Below are 24,000 nucleotides of genomic sequence, written 5' to 3' on the forward strand. Positions count from 1 at the left end.
CGTAACTTAGGGCGCAAATTCTTTGGGGATTCGAACCGGCCAAAAGTAAGTTACAGCGGCGTAGCGTATCTCTGATACGCTGCACCCATCTATTTGTATGTGGATCTGCCCCATAGAGCTTTCTTTTGGTGATATTTGATCACCTCTGGATTTTTTTATTTGTTGTGCTATAAACAAGAAAGACCGACAATTTTGAGAAAAAAAAAAATACTTTCTGCTATAAAACATAGCTAATAATAAAAACAAAAACAAAAATGTAGGGGCAGATTCACACACAATTGGACAGGCGCGTCGTCGTATCTTACCTGGCTTAAATTCGAATCCAGGAAGAATTCGCACCGTAAGTTACGGCGGCGTAGTGTATTTCTGGCGGCGTATTTGAAATTAGGCGGGTTGGGGGTGGGTTTCATTTAAATGAAGCGCGTCCCCGCGCCGAATGAAATGCACATGCGTCGTTCCTAAATTTCCCGCCGTGCATTGGGCAACGACGTCATTTTTTTAACTTAGACGTGACTTATGTCCATCCCTATTCACAGACGACTTACGCAAAAAAAATTCAAATTTCAACGCGGGAACGACGGCCATACTTTAACATGGCAAGTCTAACTATACGCCACAAAATAGCAGCTTTAACTATACGCCGGAAAAAGCTGATCGGTTTGCACAAAAGTTATCGTGCTTGAAACAAAGGGCCAGATTCACAGAAGAGATACGCCGGAGTATCTGCTGATACTCCGGCGTACTTTCAAATTTGCCGCGTCGTATCCTAATTTGTAATTCACAAACAAAGAAACGACAGCATTTGGCTAAAATCCGACAGGCGTACGGCTTAGGTTGCAATACTTCGGCCGCCGCTGGGTGGAGTTTGCGTCGTTTTCCAGCGTCGGGTATGCAAATTAGCTTTTACGGCGATCCACGAAGGTATGCGCGTTCGTCGCATTCTCTTACGACGTCGCTAGTCGGCTTTTCGCGTCGCAAAGTTACGGCTGCTATTGAGGTGGTGTAACAATAGACAGCCCATGTTAAAGTATGGCCGTCGTTCCCGCGTCGAATTTCAAATTTCTTTTTTTTTTGCGTAAGTCGTCCGGGAATACGAAAGTACGTTACGCACGTCGCCATTCAAAACATTACAACGGGGCGACGTCATTTCGCGCAAAGCACGGCGGGAAGTTTCAAAACGGAGCATGCGCAGTACGTTCGGCGCGGGAACGCGCCTAATTTAAATGGTCCCCGCCCCATTTGAATTAGGCGGGCTTGCGCCGGATGGCTTTACGCTACGCCGCCGCAAGTTTACACGCAAGTGCTTTGTGAATCAAGCACTTACGATGAAAACTTGCGGCGGAGTAACGTAAAGGGGATACGTTACGCCAAAGCGCAAGTACGTGAATCTGGCCCAAAAATTCTGACAATTTAGAATTTTTTTTTTTTTATTTACTTTCTGCTGTAAAACAAATTCAATAAAAAAATGTAAAAAATCTATTTTCTAAATCAAGTTAGAACAATATGTATTCTGTTACAAATTTTTGGTAAAAAATAAATTAAAGAAACACAATAAACGTAAATTGATTGGTTTGCGCAAAAGTTATCACGCTAAAAACTAAAAAAGACTGACAATTTAGAAAAAAAAAACGTTTTTTTTTTTATTTTCTGCTGTAAAACAAATCCAATAAAAAATTTAATAAATCTCATTTCTAAATCAATTTAGACCAATATGTATTCTGCTGCATATTTTTGCAAAAAAAATTTCACAATAAGTGTATATTGATTGGTTTTCAAAAAAGTTATTGTGCGAGAAACAAAAAACAGACAACTTTGAAAACAAAATATTTTTTTTTGCTTTTTGTTGTAAAAGAAATCCAATAAAAAAATATAAAAAATCAAATTTCTAAATCAATTTAGACCAATATGTATTCTGCTACAAATTTTTGTTAAAAAAAAAAATCACAATAAGCGTATATTGATTGGTTTGCGCAAAAGTTATTGCAAGAGTGGCTGCATTTGACGGGCACAGTGGCTGTATTTGATGGGCACAGTGGCTGCAATTGATGGGCAGAGTGGCTGCATTTGATGGGCACAGTGGCTGCATTTGATGGGGCACAGTGGCTGCAATTGATGGGCAGAGTGGCTGCATTTGATGGGCACAGTGGCTGCATATGATGGGCACAGTGGCTGCATTTGATGGGGCACAGTGGCTGGATTTTATGGGGCGCAGTGGCTGCAATTGATGGCACATTGGCTGCATTTGATGGGCACATTGGCTGTATTTGATGGGGCACAGTGGCTGCATTTGATGGCACATTGGCTGCATTTAATGGGCACAGTGGCTGTATTTGATGGGGCACAGTGGCTGGATTTGATGGCACATTGGCTGCATTTGATGGGCACAGTGGCTGCAATTGATGGCACATTGGCTGCATTTGATGGGCACATTGGCTGCATTTGATGGGCAGAGTGACTGCATATGATGGGCACAGTGGCTGCATTTGATAGGCAGAGTGGCTGCATATGATGGGCACAGTGGCTGTATTTGATGGGGCACAGTGGCTGCATTTGATGGGGCACATTGGCTGCAATTGATGGCACATTGGCTGCATTTGATGGGCGCAGTGGCTGCATATGATGGGCACAGTGGCTGCATTTGATGAGGCACAGTGGTTGCAATTTATGGACACAGTGGCTACATTTGACCGGCAGAGTGGCTGCATATGATGGGCACAGTGAGGCTTGATGGTTTTTTTTTCAGTATTTTTTTTTTTATTTTTCAGTTTGTTTGCGCCCATCCCCCTATAAATTTCAGCACCAGCCGCCACTGGACACTAATACAATTATCAGTGCTAAAAATATTCACAGACACTTCACTGTTTAAAGGCAAGAAAAAGGACATTCGATCATGTGCGCTCGATCATGTGCGGATGAAGCATATAAATCATCCCACATGCGCTGACATCTCAAAAATCTTGTGAGTTACCAATTGTCTTCTATGGAATAAAATGTCTTAATAATGCTGCACTTAGATGGCGCTGCTCTCCTTCTGTCACTGGCTGGGAAGGGGTTAAACATGTAGGGTGATTAAGGGGTTAAATGTATAGACAGTGGCCCAGATTCAGGTAGCCTTGCGCTTTTTTTGCGTAGGCGCAGGGCACCGTTTTTGTCCTGCACCCCGCAAATTTTCTGCGCTACACGCGATTCACGGAGCAGTAGCTCCGTAAATTGCGTGGGCGCTCCGGCAAAATGCCCGGCGTAAGCGCGCGCAATTTAAATTATCCCGTAGGGGGCGGGAATCATTTAAATTAGGCGCGTTCCCGCGCCGAGCGTAGTGCGCATGCTCCGTCGGGAAACTTTCCCGACGTGCATTGCGGCAAATGACGTCGCAAGGACGTAATTTTCTTCAAAGTGAACGTGAATGGCGTCCAGCGCCATTCACGAATCACTTACGCAAACTACGTACATTTTAAATTTCGCAACGCGGGAACAACGGGTATACGTAACATTGGCTGCCCCTGCTAATAGCAAGGGCAGCCTTACGCGAAAACCGCCGTACGCAAACGACGTAAACTGCGTACGCAGGGCTCGCGTAACGTTGTGAATCGGCGTTAGTATGCAATTTGCATACTATACGCTGAGCACAACGGGAACGCCACCTAGCGTCCACCGCAAGAATGCAGCCTAAGATATGCGGGCATAAGAGCCTTATGCCACGCATATCTTAGGCTGCAGTCGGCGTTACGATGTTCCTGAATCAGGAGCATTCGTTACGCCGGCGCAAGTAAGCAATTGCGCTGCGTATCTATGGATACGCAGGCGCAATTGCTCTCTGAATCCGGGCCAGTGTTTATGTGCCGCTGTGCTGCTTATATCAGGGGAAGTGATGGATTTTATTCCCTGCTCTGCAGGGAAAAGAACGTCTATTACTTCCCCGCTGGCCGAAACGGGGCTCTGCCTTGCTTACATAGCACAGAGTCCTGTCCTGTGTGAATTCATGACGATCGGCGCAGGTGGAGGCCGTAATCTATTGGCCGGCACCTGAAGATCGACATCTGCCGCGTTTTATCACTAGGTATGTGATTGGGCGCAGCCGAGACGCCTTGCCGCCACATATCGAGCTGATACGATTGGTAAGCGCTTAATATAAGAAGTTTTTATTTTTTTTGCATTGAAGCCTGCAAAGCATTACAATGGCGATCACTGAACCCGCAGGGCAAAGCATTACAATGGCGATCACTGAACCCGCAGGGCAAAGCATTACAATGGCGATCACTAAACCCGCAGGGCAAAGCATTACAATGGCGATCACTGAACCCGCAGGGCAAAGCATTACAATGGCGATCACTGAACCCGCAGGGCAAAGCATTACAATGGCGATCACTGAACCCGCAGGGCAAAGCATTACAATGGCGATCACTGAACCCGCAGGGCAAAGCATTACAATGGCGATCACTGAACCCGCAGGGCAAAGCATTACAATGGCGATCACTGAACCCGCAGGGCAAAGCATTACAATGGCGATCACTGAATCCATAGGGCAAAGCATTACAATGGCGATCACTGAATCCGCAGGGCAAAGCATTACAACGGCGATCACTGAATCCGCAGGGCAAAGCATTACAATGGCGATCACTGAACCCGCAGGGCAAAGCATTACAATGGCGATCACTGAATCCGCAGGGCAAAGCATTACAATGGCGATCACTGAACCCGCAGGGCAAAGCATTACAATGGCGATCACTGAATCCGCAGGGCAAAGCATTACAATGGCGATCACTGAATCTGCAGGGGCAAAGCATTACAATGGCGATCACTGAACCCGCAGGGCAAAGCATTACAATGGCGATCACTGAATCTGCAGGGGCAAAGCATTACAATGGCGATCACTGAACCCGCAGGGCAAAGCATTACAATGGCGATCACTGAACCCGCAGGGCAAAGCATTACAATGGCGATCACTGAACCCGCAGGGCAAAGCATTACAATGGCGATCACTGAATCCGCGGGGGCAAAGCATTACAATGGCGATCACTGAACCCGCAGGGCAAAGCATTACAATGGCGATCACTGAACCCGCAGGGCAAAGCATTACAATGGCGATCACTGAACCCGCAGGGCAAAGCATTACAATGGCGATCACTGAACCCGCAGGGCAAAGCATTACAATGGCGATCACTGAATCCGCAGGGCAAAGCATTACAACGGCGATCACTGAATCCGCAGGGCAAAGCATTACAATGGCGATCACTGAACCCGCAGGGCAAAGCATTACAATGGCGATCACTGAATCCGCAGGGGCAAAGCATTACAATGGCGATCACTGAATCCGCAGGGCAAAGCATTACAATGGCGATCACTGAATCTGCAGGGGCAAAGCATTACAATAGCGATCACTGAACCCGCAGGGCAAAGCATTACAATGGCGATCACTGAATCCGCGGGGGCAAAGCATTACAATGGCGATCACTGAATCCGCAGGGCAAAGCATTACAATGGCGATCACTGAACCCGCAGGGCAAAGCATTACAATGGCGATCACTGAACCCGCAGGGCAAAGCATTACAATGGCGATCACTGAATCTGCAGGGGCAAAGCATTACAATGGCGATCACTGAACCCGCAGGGCAAAGCATTACAATGGCGATCACTGAACCCGCAGGGCAAAGCATTACAATGGCGATCACTGAATCCGCAGGGCAAAGCATTACAATGGCGATCACTAAACCCGCAGGGCAAAGCATTACAATGGCGATCACTGAACCCGCAGGGCAAAGCATTACAATGGCGATCACTGAACCCGCAGGGCAAAGCATTACAATGGCGATCACTGAACCCGCATGGCAAAGCATTACAATGGCGATCACTGAACCCGCAGGGCAAAGCATTACAATGGCGATCACTGAACCCGCAGGGCAAAGCATTACAATGGCGATCACTGAACCCGCAGGGCAAAGCATTACAATGGCGATCACTGAATCCATAGGGCAAAGCATTACAATGGCGATCACTGAATCCGCAGGGCAAAGCATTACAACGGCGATCACTGAATCCGCAGGGCAAAGCATTACAATGGCGATCACTGAACCCGCAGGGCAAAGCATTACAATGGCGATCACTGAATCTGCAGGGGCAAAGCATTACAATGGCGATCACTGAACCCGCAGGGCAAAGCATTACAATGGCGATCACTGAATCTGCAGGGGCAAAGCATTACAATGGCGATCACTGAACCCGCAGGGCAAAGCATTACAATGGCGATCACTGAACCCGCAGGGCAAAGCATTACAATGGCGATCACTGAACCCGCAGGGCAAAGCATTACAATGGCGATCACTGAATCCGCGGGGGCAAAGCATTACAATGGCGATCACTGAACCCGCAGGGCAAAGCATTACAATGGCGATCACTGAACCCGCAGGGCAAAGCATTACAATGGCGATCACTGAACCCGCAGGGCAAAGCATTACAATGGCGATCACTGAACCCGCAGGGCAAAGCATTACAATGGCGATCACTGAATCCGCAGGGCAAAGCATTACAACGGCGATCACTGAATCCGCAGGGCAAAGCATTACAATGGCGATCACTGAACCCGCAGGGCAAAGCATTACAATGGCGATCACTGAATCCGCAGGGGCAAAGCATTACAATGGCGATCACTGAATCCGCAGGGCAAAGCATTACAATGGCGATCACTGAATCTGCAGGGGCAAAGCATTACAATAGCGATCACTGAACCCGCAGGGCAAAGCATTACAATGGCGATCACTGAATCCGCGGGGGCAAAGCATTACAATGGCGATCACTGAACCCGCAGGGCAAAGCATTACAATGGCGATCACTGAATCTGCAGGGGCAAAGCATTACAATGGCGATCACTGAACCCGCAGGGCAAAGCATTACAATGGCGATCACTGAACCCGCAGGGCAAAGCATTACAATGGCGATCACTGAATCTGCAGGGGCAAAGCATTACAATGGCGATCATTGAACCCGCAGGGCAAAGCATTACAATGGCGATCACTGAATCCGCAGGGCAAAGCATTACAATGGCGATCACTGAATCCGCAGGGCAAAGCATTACAATGGCGATCACTGAACCCGCAGGGCAAAGCATTACAATGGCGATCACTGAACCCGCAGGGCAAAGCATTACAATGGCGATCACTGAACCCGCAGGGCAAAGCATTACAATGGCGATCACTGAATCCGCGAGGGCAAAGCATTACAATGGCGATCACTGAACCCGCAGGGCAAAGCATTACAATGGCGATCACTGAATCCGCGGGGGCAAAGCATTACAATGGCGATCACTGAACCCGCAGGGCAAAGCATTACAATGGCGATCACTGAATCCGCAGGGCAAAGCATTACAATGGCGATCACTGAACCCGCAGGGCAAAGCATTACAATGGCGATCACTGAACCCGCAGGGCAAAGCATTACAATGGCGATCACTGAACCCGCAGGGCAAAGCATTACAATGGCGATCACTGAATCCGCAGGGCAAAGCATTACAATGGCGATCACTAAACCCGCAGGGCAAAGCATTACAATGGCGATCACTGAACCCGCAGGGCAAAGCATTACAATGGCGATCACTGAACCCGCAGGGCAAAGCATTACAATGGCGATCACTGAACCCGCATGGCAAAGCATTACAATGGCGATCACTGAACCCGCAGGGCAAAGCATTACAATGGCGATCACTGAACCCGCAGGGCAAAGCATTACAATGGCGATCACTGAACCCGCAGGGCAAAGCATTACAATGGCGATCACTGAATCCATAGGGCAAAGCATTACAATGGCGATCACTGAATCCGCAGGGCAAAGCATTACAATGGCGATCACTGAACCCGCAGGGCAAAGCATTACAATGGCGATCACTGAACCCGCAGGGCAAAGCATTACAATGGCGATCACTGAACCCGCAGGGCAAAGCATTACAATGGCGATCACTGAACCCGCAGGGCAAAGCATTACAATGGCGATCACTGAATCCGCAGGGCAAAGCATTACAATGGCGATCACTGAACCCGCAGGGCAAAGCATTACAATGGCGATCACTGAATCTGCAGGGGCAAAGCATTACAATGGCGATCACTGAACCCGCAGGGCAAAGCATTACAATGGCGATCACTGAACCCGCAGGGCAAAACATTACAATGGCGATCACTGAACCCGCAGGGCAAAGCATTACAATGGCGATCACTGAATCCGCAGGGCAAAGCATTACAATGGCGATCACTGAACCCGCAGGGCAAAGCATTACAATGGCGATCACTGAATCCGCGGGGGCAAAGCATTACAATGGCGATCACTGAACCCGCAGGGCAAAGCATTACAATGGCGATCACTGAACCCGCAGGGCAAAGCATTACAATGGCGATCACTGAACCCGCAGGGCAAAGCATTACAATGGCGATCACTGAACCCGCAGGGCAAAGCATTACAATGGCGATCACTGAACCCGCAGGGCAAAGCATTACAATGGCGATCACTGAATCCGCGGGGGCAAAGCATTACAATGGCGATCACTGAACCCGCAGGGCAAAGCATTACAATGGCGATCACTGAATCCGCGGGGGCAAAGCATTACAATGGCGATCACTGAACCCGCAGGGCAAAGCATTACAATGGCGATCACTGAATCCGCAGGGCAAAGCATTACAATGGCGATCACTGAACCCGCAGGGCAAAGCATTACAATGGCGATCACTGAACCCGCAGGGCAAAGCATTACAATGGCGATCACTGAATCCGCAGGGCAAAGCATTACAATGGCGATCACTGAACCCGCAGGGCAAAGCATTACAATGGCGATCACTGAACCCGCAGGGCAAAGCATTACAATGGCGATCACTGAACCCGCAGGGCAAAGCATTACAATGGCGATCACTGAACCCGCAGGGCAAAGCATTACAATGGCGATCACTGAACCCGCGGGGGCAAAGCATTACAATGGCGATCACTGAACCCGCAGGGCAAAGCATTACAATGGCGATCACTGAATCTGCAGGGGCAAAGCATTACAATGGCGATCACTGAACCCGCAGGGCAAAGCATTACAATGGCGATCACTGAACCCGCAGGGCAAAGCATTACAATGGCGATCACTGAATCCGCAGGGCAAAGCATTACAATGGCGATCACTGAACCCGCAGGGCAAAGCTCTGGCTCGGCGGAAACACACAGCAACGCACGTGAAATAAAAGATGATGGGTAATGCAAAAAAACAAAGCGAACGCATGGAAATGCCCACGTGGAACAGCACACGTCACCCATAAGATTTTTTTGCATTTTTTTGAGACGGATAGAGCTTTTTTTGGGGTGGCATTTGATCACCACGGGGGTTTTTGAATTTTTTGCTAAACAAATTAAAAAATACCAAAAATTTGGAAAAAATAATGTTTTTCTACCTTTCTGTTATAATATTTTTTAAAGTAATTGTTCTCCTTAACTGATGGGCACTGATGAAGTGGCACTGATGTGCACTTATATGCAGCACTGATGTGCACTTATATGCAGCACTGATGGGCACTGATAGGCAGCACTGATGGGCACTGATAGACAGCACTGATGGGAACTGATAGGCAGCACTGATGGGCACTGATTTGCAGCACTGACGGGCACTGATTTGCAGCACTGATGGGCACTGGGCAGCATTGATGGGCACTGATTTGCAGCACTGATGGACACTGATAGGCAGCACTGATGAGCGGCACTAATATGCAGCACTGATGGGCACTGATAGGCAGCACTGATGGGTGGCACTAATATGCAGCACTGATGGGCACTGATAGGCAGCACTGATGGGCACTGGGCAGCACTGATGGGTACTGATTTGCAGCACTGATTTGCAGCACTGATGGGCACTGATATGAAGCACTGATGTGTCCATCAGTGCTGCATATCAGTACCTATCAGTGCTTCATATCAGTGCTGCAAGTCAGTGCTGCAAATCAGTACCCATCAGTGCTGCCCAGTGCCCATCAGTGCTGCATATTAGTGCCACCCATCAGTGCTGCCTATCAGTGCCCATCTGTGCTGCATATTAGTGCTGCTCATCAGTGCTGCCTATCAGTGTCCATCAGTGCTGCAAATCAGTGCTCACCAGTGCTGCAAATCAGTGCCCATCAGTGCTGCAAATCAGTGCCCATCAGTGCTGCCTATCAATGCCCATCAGTGCTGCATATCAGTGCCCATCTGTGCTGCATATTAATGCCACCCATCAGTGCTGCCTATCAGTGCCTATCAGTGCTGCATATCAGTGCTGCCTATTAGTGTCCATCAGTGCTGCGTATCAGTACCTAATAGGCAGCACTGATATGCAGCACTGATGGGTGGCACTAATATGCAGCACAGATGGGCACTGATATGCAGCACTGATGGGCATTGATAGGCAGCACTGATGGGCACTGATTTGCAGCACTGATGGGCACTGATGAGCAGCACTGATGGGCACTGAAAGGCAGCACTGGTGGGTATTGATAGGCAGCACTGGTGGACACTGATATGCAGCACTGATGGGCACTGATAGGTGGTACTGATGAGGAGGCACTGACGGGCATCACTCGTGGGGCACTGTATCATGTTTGAATTTTGCAAACCTAGGCCGCGATTCAGATACATTGTCGTATCTTTGAGCGGGCGTAGCGCATCTCATATGCGCTACGCCGACGTAACATTGAGAGGCAAATACTGTATTCACAAAGCACTTGCTCCCAAAGTTACGTCGGTGTAGCGTAAATGGGCCGGCGTAAGCCCGCCTAATTCAAATTAGCCAAGCAGTGGGCGTGTAGTATTATAATGAAGCGTGACCCCATGTAAATGCATGGCCGAACGAACGGCGCATGCGCGCGCATACTCAGTATCATGTTGAATTTACTCCCTAAGATACGCCGGCTCAATGCCTGTGATGTGAACGTAACCTACGCCCAGCCCCATTCACGTACGACTTACGTAAACGATGTAAAATTCGACGCTTGTTCCGACGTCCATACCTTTGCATTACCTGCACCTCATATAGCAGGGGTAACGTTACGCCGGACGTGAACGGCGTAGCTAAATCCAACGGGCGCAAGTACGTTCGTGAATCGGCCTATCTAGGTCATTTGCATATTCTACGCTCAAATTGACGCCTACCGGCCAGCGTAAATATGCACCCTAAGATATGATGGTGTAAGAGACTTACGCCAGTCGGATCTTAGCCTAATTTCGGCGTATCTTGCTTTCTGAATACAGAAAGAAGATACGCCGGCGCAGATTTGAATTTACGCGGCATATCAATAGATACGCCGTCGTAAATTCATGCTGAATTTAGCCCTTTGTTTCTTATATTTTGCGGTGACAAGTAAAAACTTCAGCAAAAAGATTGCAAATTTGTGAACTTTGTAATTCGGAAAAAATTTTCAGAACCCCGCCTCCAGGCATCAGAAACCTCTTGGGCTTCATGTAGACGGGACGTTTTTACAGCCTCTCCTGAATGATTTAACTTGACAGATAGTAACCCACGTTTTAAATGTCCGTTTTGCCGCGTTTACATGCCGCGTTTAGCCGCGTTTGCGTTTAGAAGCGTTTTAAAAAAAATATATATATTTTTTAAATGGCCCAAAAAAACGCCTATAAACAAAATGCAACTAGCGGCATTTAGACGCGTTTGGCGTCTGAAACGTTGGAAAACTTTGACGCCTGAACAAATTTCTTTGTCTTTTTTTCACCTTCAAAAAAACGCCCATAAACGCAACTGCCTAAAAACGTCAGTAAACGACCCATGTACATGTACACATAAGATAACATTGAATGAGTTCAGGGGCAGTTCAAAAAAAGTGTCCAACTGCCTCTGAACGTCCGTTTAGCAGCATGTATGGGGCCTCAAAGGGCTAGCGATAAGGCCCCTTTCACACTGGGGGGGCGGAGTCGGTAGTAAAGCGCTATTCAGATGATTTTGGGGCACTTTTACCCCCGCTAGCGGCCGAGTAAGGGTTAAAACCACGCAAAGCGCCTCTACAGAGGCGCTTTACCGGCAGTATAGTCGCGGTGCCCCATTGATTTCAATGGGCAGCAGCAGTGGAGGATTGGTAAACACACCGCTCCTCCACCGCTCCAAAGATGCGGCTAGCAGGACTTTTTTTTACTACCCTGCTAGCGCCCCGCTCCAGTGTGAAAGTCGCAGTCTTCAGTTACATGAGTGGTCGGGGCGCAATGACGTCACTCCTGCATAAGCTGCTGTTTACGGCACAGGCACTGTGAGCCGGACCTTCAGAGTGCACCGGAAGAGTGCGCCGGAAATGTCACCGACTGCTTACACTCTAAGGCCCAGATTCACGTAGAGCGGTGTAAATTAAGTTACTCCAAACGTATGTCATTTAAGTTACGGCGCCTTAATTTTGTGTCGTAAGTGCCGTATTCACAGCGCATTTGCGCCCAAAATTGCGCAAGCCTAACTTAAATCCTGAGGCGTAAGGCGGGGTTATTGCAAGTGGGAAGGAAGTGGGCGTGCTCCATTGTAATGAGCCGTGACCCCATGCAAATGAAGGGCCGGCCGTACTGCGCATGCGCGCACGAATCTGCACCTCACTGGGCATGTGCAGAACTCGGCTCGGCGCAATCAGTGAGATAGGTAAAAGGCCAAGTGTACTTAGTTTGAGAATCGCCCTGTGTATAAATAGCCCCAGACAAACACACTTCCCTTGCAAAAGTACATCCCTGTGTTCCCCTTTCCTAGAGCAAGTTGCTTTTGCTCTGTCGTCTGTTGGTGTGTGTTGGTGAGTTTAGTGTTAGATAAAAGATTTGGAGGAGTAGTAGAGTGTAGTAGCTGTGTTTTTTTTCTGAGTGTATTTTCTGTTTGTTTTTTCTGATTGTTTTTTTTCTGAGTGTATTTTCTGTTTGTTTTTTCGCTGTTTGTTTTTGAATTTGTATTAGCTGTCTGCTTGTGTGGTTTGATTTTTGTGTGTGTTTCTTCTGTGAGTATTTGTGTTTGTTTGTTGTGTTTGTTTTTTGTTGGTGCTGAGTGTTGGGTGTTATGGCACCGAAGCGCAGGAAGCTTAATTTTTCAAACACAGAAAAGCAGATACTTGCTAGGGCCATCACCCGTTTCAGGCGTTATTTGCATGGCCCTGAGAGCCGGAACACCACCCCGGCCAGGAGGAAGGAGATCATCAAGAAAATTACTGATCAGATCAATGCCGCGGGGGGGGGGGGGGGGGAGACGAGGACCCCCAGTGGGATTCAAAAGAAGATCAACAATCTTAGGAGCCTGGTCCGGGACAAGATGGCCAAAAGAAATGCCCATGCCACGGGCACTGGAGGAGGCCCACCCTGCTCCGTCAGGCTGACTGAGGAGGAATGGGCAGTGGCCCAGTGTTTCCATAGCCAGCAGGTGGTGGGCCTGCCTGGCTTTGACTCTGATGCTCCTGTGAGGACAGGTAATTTTGGGGTTTTTCTATCTGGTGATTAGCATGTGTGGGTGGGGGAAGGGAATATGTGCCAAGTGTGTGGATCCTCCAACCTGTGATTGTTTTGTGTCCTCCACAGATGGCCAGGAGGTTGCTGGGCCATCAGGCCAGGCTGCACCATCCCCAGGAAACAGGCTGCAGAAGAGCCCCAAGAATGGCAGGAGTCCCCAGGGGAGGGGAGTGGCCACACCTCCCCTCATGAGGAGGTTGAGGGGGGGGGGACGATGAGGGGGGGGATGAGGATGAAGATATGGAGATTGCCAGGGAAATCCTTTTGGCCTCGGATGTGGATCCCCCTGAGGCTACCCCTGAGGCTGGCAGCAGTCAGACCTCCATCAGGGGTAGCCCCTCCCACTCCTCCCCCAACAGGCCTCCCCCACAAGGGTCTCTCTCTCCCCTCCTCCCAGGCCACAAGACTCAGCTGCAGGCAGGAAGGCGACCCAGAAGAACAGGGGGGTGGGCGAGTGTCTGCCGGCCAATCTGCAGAGGGACAATGCCCGGCAGACCCGCCATCTGGGTCAGATCAACCAGACTCTGACCCAGATAGAGGACAGCCTGGGTTCAATTAAGGAGTCACTCACTGATGTGGCCACAAACTCCTTGGCGGTCATCACATGCATTTGTGAGCTGCAGACCGCCACAACAGGCGTGGCCCAGGAGGTGAGTACCCTGACCCAGGCTGTCCAGGACAACACCCGGGCTGTCCAGGCCAATACAGCTGCCCTCACACTCAGTCTGAACAGAATTGCAGTGGCCTTGGAGGGCAGGCCAGCAGGAGGACAGTCACCAGGGGAGTCTCCTCCTTCCCCTGCTTCACCCCCCCCCCCAGGACTCTCCCCTGGTTGGCCGTGGCCATGGCCGGCCCAGGCGTAGCTCACGCCACCGCCGTTAAATTTTGGGGTACTTTTTTTTTTTTTTTAATTATACTGTACTTATGATTTGTTGTGAATGATGTATGAATGTGGGGGTGGTATTCCTGATTAAATAAGGGGTGTCATCCTCAGTTTTGGTGGAGTAGGGATCCCCAGGACCAGGGAGAAGTGATCCCAGGTCCATGTGAATGGTGTATGAATGCACAGTGACATAATTGGAGCCGTGGCGTGGCGTTACTGCTCCCAAGTACCATTGGGGGTACTTGGGTCTAATCCAATTAGATGTGCATGTGATGTGTCTGTGCTAGGGACCACAGTGGGTGTGCATGCATGCATTCTCATTGTGCCATGATTAATGTGTGTGCGTACTGTGCAAGGATGCATTCTGCGAGGCGTCTCCTGGCTGCTGTTCCCTCAGAAGAGGGGGTACCCTCGGTTACTAAAGTCACTAGTATAGTTATGAGCATGGATGCCCCTGGCATGTTGGCATACAGATTGTTGTCCTGCAAGTGTGTGTGCTCAGCTCTTCCTTAATGGTGTTGCTTTAGCTGACTTTTACACGGCTGGAGCAAAGTTAGGGCTGCTTTTATAAAGTGTAATTTTAAACCATGAAACTAACAGAAGCGCACAGGGCGTAATCTACGCCGCACACACTTAATTTTGTGGATCGCCTTATCTCCCTCATTTGCATCTTTGCCTATCAAAACAGTGGTGTTTGCGCGCGAAGAAGCGCTGGTGTAATTCTTTTAGGTAGGACGGAAAAAACATGATTTCAGGCGTATCTCGTTTTGAGGATACGGCGCAAAGATACACGCGGCGCATTTTTCAATTACGCCGCGCATCTCGAGTTAAGTCGGCGTAAGTGCTTTGTGAATCTGGGCCTAAATATCTCCTAAACAGTGCAAGTTTAGGAGAGATTCACATTACCTAGAGGTAAGCTTATTATTGGTGTGCCTGTAGGTACAAGTGGTAGTACAGAGTTTACTACCACTTTAGCCACTTGGGGACCGTCCACATTATACGGCAGCTGTTTGACGTTGAATACCAGGGTTATGACAGCAGATAGCTGCCATAACCCCGGTATCTTTTTAAACAACGGGCGGTGCACTTTCAGATAAAAGTGGTCTCTGCGGCGGATTCGCCACAAGATCACTTTTATCGGCAGTGGGAGAGGTGACCCCCCTCCTGCTGCTCCCCTGGGGTCTCCGCTGCTTACTTGAGGTCGCCGCTAGTGGCGTAGACGATCGGGTCCCTTCCCCTCTGAGCAATGGAGTCGAGTGAGGGAAAAATGCCCCCCCCACACTTGGCTCCATACCATTGGATGACGGCGGCAATGTCAAACGTCACGTCCGCTCAATGGTCTTGAAGGGGAGATTTTTTTTATTGAAAAAAAAAGCATTTTATTGCATTTTAGTGTAAATGTGATATCTGAGGTCTTTTTGACCCCAGATCTCATATTAACCACTTAACCCCCGGACCATATTGCTGGTCAAAGACCAGAGCACTTTTTGCGATTCGGCACTGCATCGCTTTAACTGTCAATTGCGCGGTCGTGCGACAAAATTGGCGTCCTTTTTTCCCCACAAATAGAGCTTTCTTTTGGTGGTATTTGATCACCTCTGCGGTTTTTACTTTATGCGCTATAAACAAAAATAGAGCGTCAATTTTGAAAAAAAATCATTTTTTTACCTTTTTCTTTATAAAAATGTTTTTTTTTATATATTTTTGGGGGATATTTATCCCCAAAAATATATATATATATAAAAAAAAATCCTCAGTTTAGGCCGATACGTATTCTTCTACAATAAACGTTTATTAATTGGTTTGCGCAAAAGTTATAGTGTTTACAAAATAGGGGGTATTTTTATGACATTTTTATTATTATTTTTTTTTTTTTACTAGTAATGGCGGCGATCAGCGATTTTTTTTTCGGGACTGCGACATTATGGCGGACACTTCGGACGCTTTTGACACATTTTTGGGGCCATTGGCATTTTTATAGCGATCATTGCGCACGGGAGTCAGGGACGAGCGGGGGGACGCGCACCTCCGGCGGCAAGCACGCGCCCCTAGTGGCCACTTAGAGAGCCGACGTTATAGTACGGGCTCTTGCGCATGGGAGCTGACCTGCCGCCGTAGAACTGCGGCGGCTGGTCGGCAAGTAGGTAAAGAGGTCCTGTCATTCTTTTATTTTTTATTTTTATTACAAGGGATGTTTACGTTCTTTGTAATAGGAATAAAAGTGACCCAAATGTTTTTTTTTAAGACACTTGTCACTCTTTTTTTGATTAAATTAAAACTGCAGAGATGATCAAATACCACCAAAAGAAAGCTCTATTTGTGGGGAACAAAGGACATACATTTTATTTGGATACAGCGCCGCACGGCTGCGCAATTGTCAGGTGAATTGGTGTGGGGGGGTAACTCTTCTGGAGGTCAAGCGATTAAGCGTTGACAATAAAACCTGGAAGCTGATTGGTTTGTATGCCGAGCCGCACCAGTAAAGTAAAGCCACACCTCCCAACATTCTGAGATGGGAATGAGGGACACCTACTAGCAAATGTATGTAGGCATAGGACACGCCTCCTGCCACACCCCATTAAAGGAGAATTAACAAAAAAAAGGGGTAATTATATTTACAAGTGCTTCTTTTCTACCACTACTATTCCTTTATATTGGCTTTTAAATTACAAATGCAGCAATTTAATATTTGGATGAAAGGTTTAGCACTGGGGAACACTTTTTGAAAGATAAAAAGTGCATTTTATATACAACTCTATGGATCAGACCAAAATGAGCGACAAATGAGGAGGAAAGAGGGACAGAGGGACAGTCCTTCAAAATCAGGGACAGTTGGGAACTATGGTAAAGCAACCTCTTTGTTTCCTGCTGGGGAGATTTGCTTTCACTTCCTGTTCAGGAGACGCCACAGGAAATCAAGGGAAATCGCCCGAACGGAGAGGGTGACTCTCCCCATTACATAGGAGTTGATTTACTAAAACTGGAGAGTGCAAAATCTGGTGCAGCTCTGCATAGAAACCAATCAGCTTCCAGGTTGTTTTTTTTTTGTCAAAGCTTAATTAACCACTTCCCGCCCGGCCTATGGCCGATTTATGTCCGGGAAGTGGTTTTGAAATCCTGACTGGACGTTCTGCAGGATTTCATGCCGCGCGCGCCGGTGGAGACTCTTTACCACGTGATCAGCCGTGTCCAATCACGGCTGATCACGATGTAAACAGGAAGAGCCGCCCTCTCCTGACAGGGTGGTTCGCGCTGATTGTTTATCAGCGCAGCCCCCCCTCGGATCGCCACACTGGACCACCAGGGAAGGGCAAAAAAAAAAAAAAAGCATTGTTAAAGAAAAAAGTCTTAAAAAAAAAAAGCGTTTAAAAAAAAAAAGATGCCAATCAGTGCCCACAAATGGGCACTGACTGGCAACATGGGTAGATCAGTGCTGCCCCACAATGTCCATCAGTGCCACCTCAAGTGTCCATCAGTGCCACCCCACAGTGTCCATCAGTGCCACCCCACAGTGTCCATCAGTGCCACCCCACAGTGCCCATCCATGCCCAGTGCCCACCTATCAGTGCCCATCTGTGCCACCCATAAGTATCCATCAGTGCCACCCATAAGTGCCGCCCATGAGTGCCCATCTGTGCCGCCTATGAGTGCCCAGTGCCGCCCATGAGTGCCCATCAGTGCCGCCCATGAGTGCCCATCAGTGCCGCCCATGAGTGCCCATCAGTGCCGCCTATGTGTGCCCATCAGTGCCGCCTATGTGTGCCCATCAGTGCCGCCTATGTGTGCCCATCAGTGCCGCCTATGTGTGCCCACCAGCGCCGCCAATCAGTGCCACCTCATCTGTGCCCATCAGTACTACCTCATCAATGTCCATCAGTGCCATCTCATCGGTGCCCATCAGTGCCGCCATATCAGTGCCATAATTGAAAGAGAAAACTTACTTATTTCCAAAAAAATTAACAGAAAAAAATAAAAACGTATTTTTTTTTTCAAAATTTTCAGTCTTTTTTTAGTTGTTGCGCAAAAACGCAGAGGTGATCAAATACCACCAAAAGAAAGCTCTATTTGTGGGGAAAAAAGGACGCCAATTTTGTTTGGGTACAGTGTAGCACGACCGCGCAATTGCCATTCAAAGTGCGACAGCGCTGAAAGCTGAAAATTGGCTTGGGCGGGAAGGTGCGTAAGTGCCCTGTATGGAAGTGGTTAAACAAGCTAAAGTTAGAAGATAATTGGCTATCTGATTGGTTTCTATGCACAGCTGCACCAGATTTTGCACTCTTCAGTTTTAGAAAATCAACCCCATAGGCACCAATTAAAAAAAAAAAAATACTACTAATAATAATAATATTTCACCCACGCAAAACTGGTTGGTTGTATAAAAATGTTCAATCTAAGTCACAGGTGTCAAACACAAGGCCCTCCAGGCCATTTTATGTGTCCCTTGCACCTCTCCTCCAGCTGCCATAGAGCTCCAGCCCTCCTCTGGTCCTCCTCCAGACCCCTTACTTTCTGCTTTCAAGCAATACATCCAGCTTCTTCCCAGCAGCAGCATAAAGTAAGGGGGGTGCACTGTGATATAATATGGGGGGGGGAGTGGGGGACTCAAATTCTGATGGCGGGGTGGCTCGTTCGTCCATAGAGGGCACTAGAGCACCGCCCCCTCTGGCTCTCCCCCGCCACTGAGTCCATTGCATGAATGTATGTTATTGTTGCCAGCTGCCGCTGGTCTATTCAGGTGGCCGGAAATTGAGCGCCGACCATCTGAATAACGGCAGCTGGTTGGCTGTGCAGAAGTGCCTATAAGAGCCAGCAGCTCTGATAGGCTTTCCGAGTACAGCCCTCGGCTCCCGGATGTCTTATCCTCAGGACGTACAGGGGCTGCGTTCCTTGGATAAGACTGATGGCCGTCTCAGCCAATCAGGTTCCCCGATTCTGGTTATCGGTAACCTGATTGGCTGAAGCGTCACCAAGGCGGGAGAGGACATCGAGGGACGTGGAAGGAGTAAGGTACGTGCATTTTACAGGGCACAGCGGCAACAATGGGCACAGAGGTGACAAAGGGCACAGTGGCATCAATGGGTACAGTGGTGACAAAGGGCACAGTGGCATCAATGGGCACAGTGGTGACAATGGGCACAGTGGTGACAATGGGCACAGTGGCAACAATTAAAGGGCACAGTGACATGCACAGTGGCAACAATGGGCACAGTGGTGACATTTAAAGGGCACAGTGGCGACAATTGGCACAGTGGTGACAATTGGCACGGTGGCGACAATTGAGGGGCACAGTGGCTGCGTTTGATGGCATGGCACAGTGGTGACAATTGATGGCACAGTGGCTGTGTTTGATGGCATGGCACAGTGACTGCGTTTGATGGCATGGCACAGTGGTGACAATTGATGGCACAGTGGCTGTGTTTGATGGCATGGCACAGTGACTGCGTTTGATGGCATGACACAGTGGTGACAATTGATGGCACAGTGGCTGTGTTTGATGGCATGGCACAGTGGTGACAATTGATGGCACAGTGACTGCGCTTGATGGCATGGCACAATGATTGCGTTTGATGGCATCGCACAGTGACTGCGTTTGATGGCATGGCACAGTGGTGACAATTGATGGCACAGTGGCTGCGTTTGATGGCATGGCACAGTGGTGACAATTGATGGCACAGTGGATGCGTTTGATGGAATGGCACAGTGGTGACAATTGATGGCACAGTGGCTGCGTTTGATGGCATGGCACAGTGGTGACAATTGATGGCACAGTGGCTGTGTTTGATGGCATGGCACAGTGACTGCGCTTGATGGCATGGCACAGTGACTGCATTTGATGGCATGGCACAGTGACTGCATTTGATGGCACAGTGACTGCATTTGATGGCACAGTGACTGCATTTGATGGCATGACACAGTGACTGCATTTGATGGCATGTCACAGTGGTGACAATTGATGGCACAGTGGCTGCATTTGATGGGCACAGCGAGGCTGCAATTTTTTTTTTTCATTTGCGCCCCCCCAAAAAATTTGGAGCACCAGCCGCCACTGGTTTGCGCTGGACATCTAATCTTACAGATAAAACCGGCCCCTTTTGAGGACAATCATAATGCAGATGCGGCCCACAATGAAATTGAGTTTGACGCCCCTGATCGAAGTGCTAAACTGATGCCGTATAGCGCCGCGACTTTATCACTCGCTATATAAATGAGCAGCAACAGAAGAGTCAAGTGTCAGCCGCAACTAGTGGACACGTAGGGCATGCAAGAAGCGTGCACATCCACAGGGGTGCCGGGGATGCCGCTTTCCTAGAGCACAAGCAGCAGTGATATTGCATAAAGTATGTTTGAGCTCTGCCAGATCCACGCTATTGCAAGGTCCCAAAGTCCTGCTGAGGACTCTTCTCGCTTGCCAAGGATGCCGGGCCCAAAAAAAATTCTCCCCCCCCCCCGGTATAAAAAGCCGAATTGAGTGCCAATTGGGTACAATTGAGTTGTCAAGCAAGACACTAACCAAAATATTGCTGCAGTTTCTGTAGAGCGATTGTACCGCGTCACATGACGAGCGTTACTTTATACTTATTACTTTTATATTGCGTGTTTTATAATGTGACAATGAAATGTGTTTGCAACTCAATAAAATACATCTGATAACCACTTCTATGCCGCGCCAAATCTGGGGCTCCTCCCCCACAGGTAAAAATTTGCTAGAAAATTTACTCAGAACCCCAAATATTATATATATATATACTGTGGGGGTTATTTACTAAAGGCAAATCCACTTTGCACTTCAAAGTGCAAACTACAAGTGCAAAGCGCACCTGAAATTGCACTGAAAGTGCACATGGAAGTGCAGTCGCTGTAGATCCGAGGGGGACATGCAAGGAAAATAAAAAACAGCATTTTAGCTTGCACATGATTGGATGATAAAATCAGCAGAGCTTCCCCTCATTTCAGATCATCCTCTCAGATTTACAGCGACTGCTCTTCCAAGTGCACTTTCAGTGCAATTTCAAGTGCACTTTGCACATGTAGGGGCAGATCCTGATACGCCGCGTAATTTCAAATTTTGCGCGTCGTATCTTGTTTTGTATCCACAAAACAAGATACGACGGTATCTGGGTTAGATCCGACAGGCGTACGCCGTCGGATCTTAGATGCAATTTTTCGCCGGCCGCTAGGTGGCGTTTCCGTCGTATTCCGAGTCAAGTATGCAAATTAGCTATTTCCGACGATCCACGAACGTACGAGCAGCCGCCGCATTTTTTTTTTACGTCGTTTCCGTTCGGCTTTTTCCGGCGTATAGTTAAAGCTGCTATATGGTGGCGTACGCAATGTTAAGTATGGCCGTCGTTCCCGTGGATAATTTTGAAAATTTTACGTCGTTTGCGTAAGTCGTCCGTGAATGGGGCTGGACGCCATTTACGTTCACGTCAAAACCAATGACGTCCTTGCGACGTCATTTAGCGCAATGCACGTCGGGAAATTTTGGGGACGGCGCATGCGCAGTTCGTTCGGCGCGGGGACGCAATTCATTTAAATGAAACACGCCCCCTACCCGCCGCATTTGAATTCCGCGCCCTACCGCCGAGAGAGATACACTACGCCGCCGTAACTTACGGCGCAAATTCGTTGAGGAATTTAAACCATATCAAAGTAAGTTGCAGTGGCGTAGATATATGTGGATCTGCCCCGTAGTTTGCACTTCGTAAATAACCCTCTATGTGTGTATCTATCTATCTATCTATCTATCTATCTATCTATATTATTATTAATACAATTATAATAATTAAAAAATATAATAAATAAATATATATAATATATATATAATTTTAAAATTATATATAAAAAATATGTATTTTAAAATAATTATAATAGATTTTTATACTGTGTGTGTATATAGATAGATAGATAGAGAGAGATAGATAGATAGATAGATAGATAGATAGATAGATAGATAGATAGATAGATAGATAGATAGATAGATAGATAGATAGATAGATAGATAGATAGATAGATAGATAGATAGATAGATAGATAGATAGATCTATATATATATAAATATATGTATCTATATAAATGATTAATAATACAATTATAATAATAATATATATATATATAATTTTATGTTGAATCTGTTTTATTGAGTCACAAGCATTTGTAAAACATTTAGACAAAACATAGGTCAGGAATAATATCCGTCTATTGAGTGTACAAGTCCACATTAGGATCGGAAGGACAGCGAAAGGACATGTATCACATATGCATAATTTTAAATTTATATATAAAAAATATATATTTTAAAATAATTATAATGGGCCATATTCTCGTAGATCGGCGCATATTTACTCAGGTGTAGCGCATCATAGATGCGCTACGCCGGCTTAACTTGGAGAGAGCTCTCCCATATTCCCGTACCACATGCGTCCTACGTTGCGCTCGCGGAGCTGAAATGTGTTGGCGTAAGTAGGCGCAAGTGACGGTAGGAGGGATGTGGGCGTGAAGAATGCTAATGAACCGTGACCCCATGCAAATGATGTCCAGACCGAACGGAGCATGCGCCGGACGTGCCCCGCCCTCTGCGCATGCGCAAAACAACAGTAGGCGTAAAGCCCTGCTGAGTTGGGCCGGCCCAGTGCATAAAAACGTCACCACATGCGCCCAACAAGTGCAAAGTTGCTCCATTTTCATTCTGTTGGTGGTGTGATATTTTGGAGTGTGAACTTTGCAATGCCTGGACCCAGGAAGGAAAGGAGGAAGAAAAATTTCTCCCAAGATGAGAGGGCCATCATAGTCTCTGCCATGGAGAGATATGATTCAAGACTCCATGGTGCTGACAGTGGCAGCACAAGTAAAACAAAAAAGGAGGAGATCCTTAAGAAAGTGACTGCCCAGGTCAATGCCTTAGGCCATGAGGCCAGGACCCCCCAGGACATTGTTAAAAAAATGAATGACCTGCGTGGTGTGGTCAGGAACAAGATGGCCATCATTGCGAAGCATGCCAGGGGCACAGGAGGGGGGCCACCCTGTTCTACCCGGCTCACTGAAGAGGAGGAAGTGATTGCCCGCTGCCTTCGGAGGGAGCAGGTGGAGGGCCTGGAGGGCCATGACTCAAGTGAGCCACCCATGAGGACAGGTAAGTGTGTTTTATCTTCTATCTGGTATGTTGCATGTGTGGTGGGGGTGGTGGGTTATGTGACAAGTGTGTGGGTCCACCAACATGTGAATGTTTTGTGTCATCCACAGGTGAGCAGGATGAAGCGGGGCCATCCAATGCTGCCAGTGGCCGTCACAGACCATCATCCACTGAGCAGTCTGCTTCTGTGACTGACCTCCTGGGAAGCCAACAGGCCTTGGTGGAGGGGAGTGGTCAGTCCTCCGCTCAGGAGGTTGTTGAGGAGGAGGTCCATGAAGAGGTGGTCCAGGAAGAGGTGGTCCAGGAAGAGGTGGTCCACAGCGAGCAGGAGGTCTTCCTTTTTTTGGAGGAGTCGCATGTGGTGGCAGGACCATCACAAAGCCACCGCATCTCCAGCCCCTCAGGGTCCTCCAACACCCTCTCCAGTCCCTCCCGTCCCATCCCCCTCATCTCCAGCCCCTCAAGGTCCTCACCCTATGCAAGGGGCCCAGCCACTCCTGTCCCCAGGAGGGCAACCCACAGGACAAGG

The sequence above is a fragment of the Rana temporaria genome, chromosome 9 (assembly GCF_905171775.1).
Source record: "Rana temporaria chromosome 9, aRanTem1.1, whole genome shotgun sequence".
In the NCBI taxonomy this organism is placed as follows: domain Eukaryota; kingdom Metazoa; phylum Chordata; class Amphibia; order Anura; family Ranidae; genus Rana; species Rana temporaria.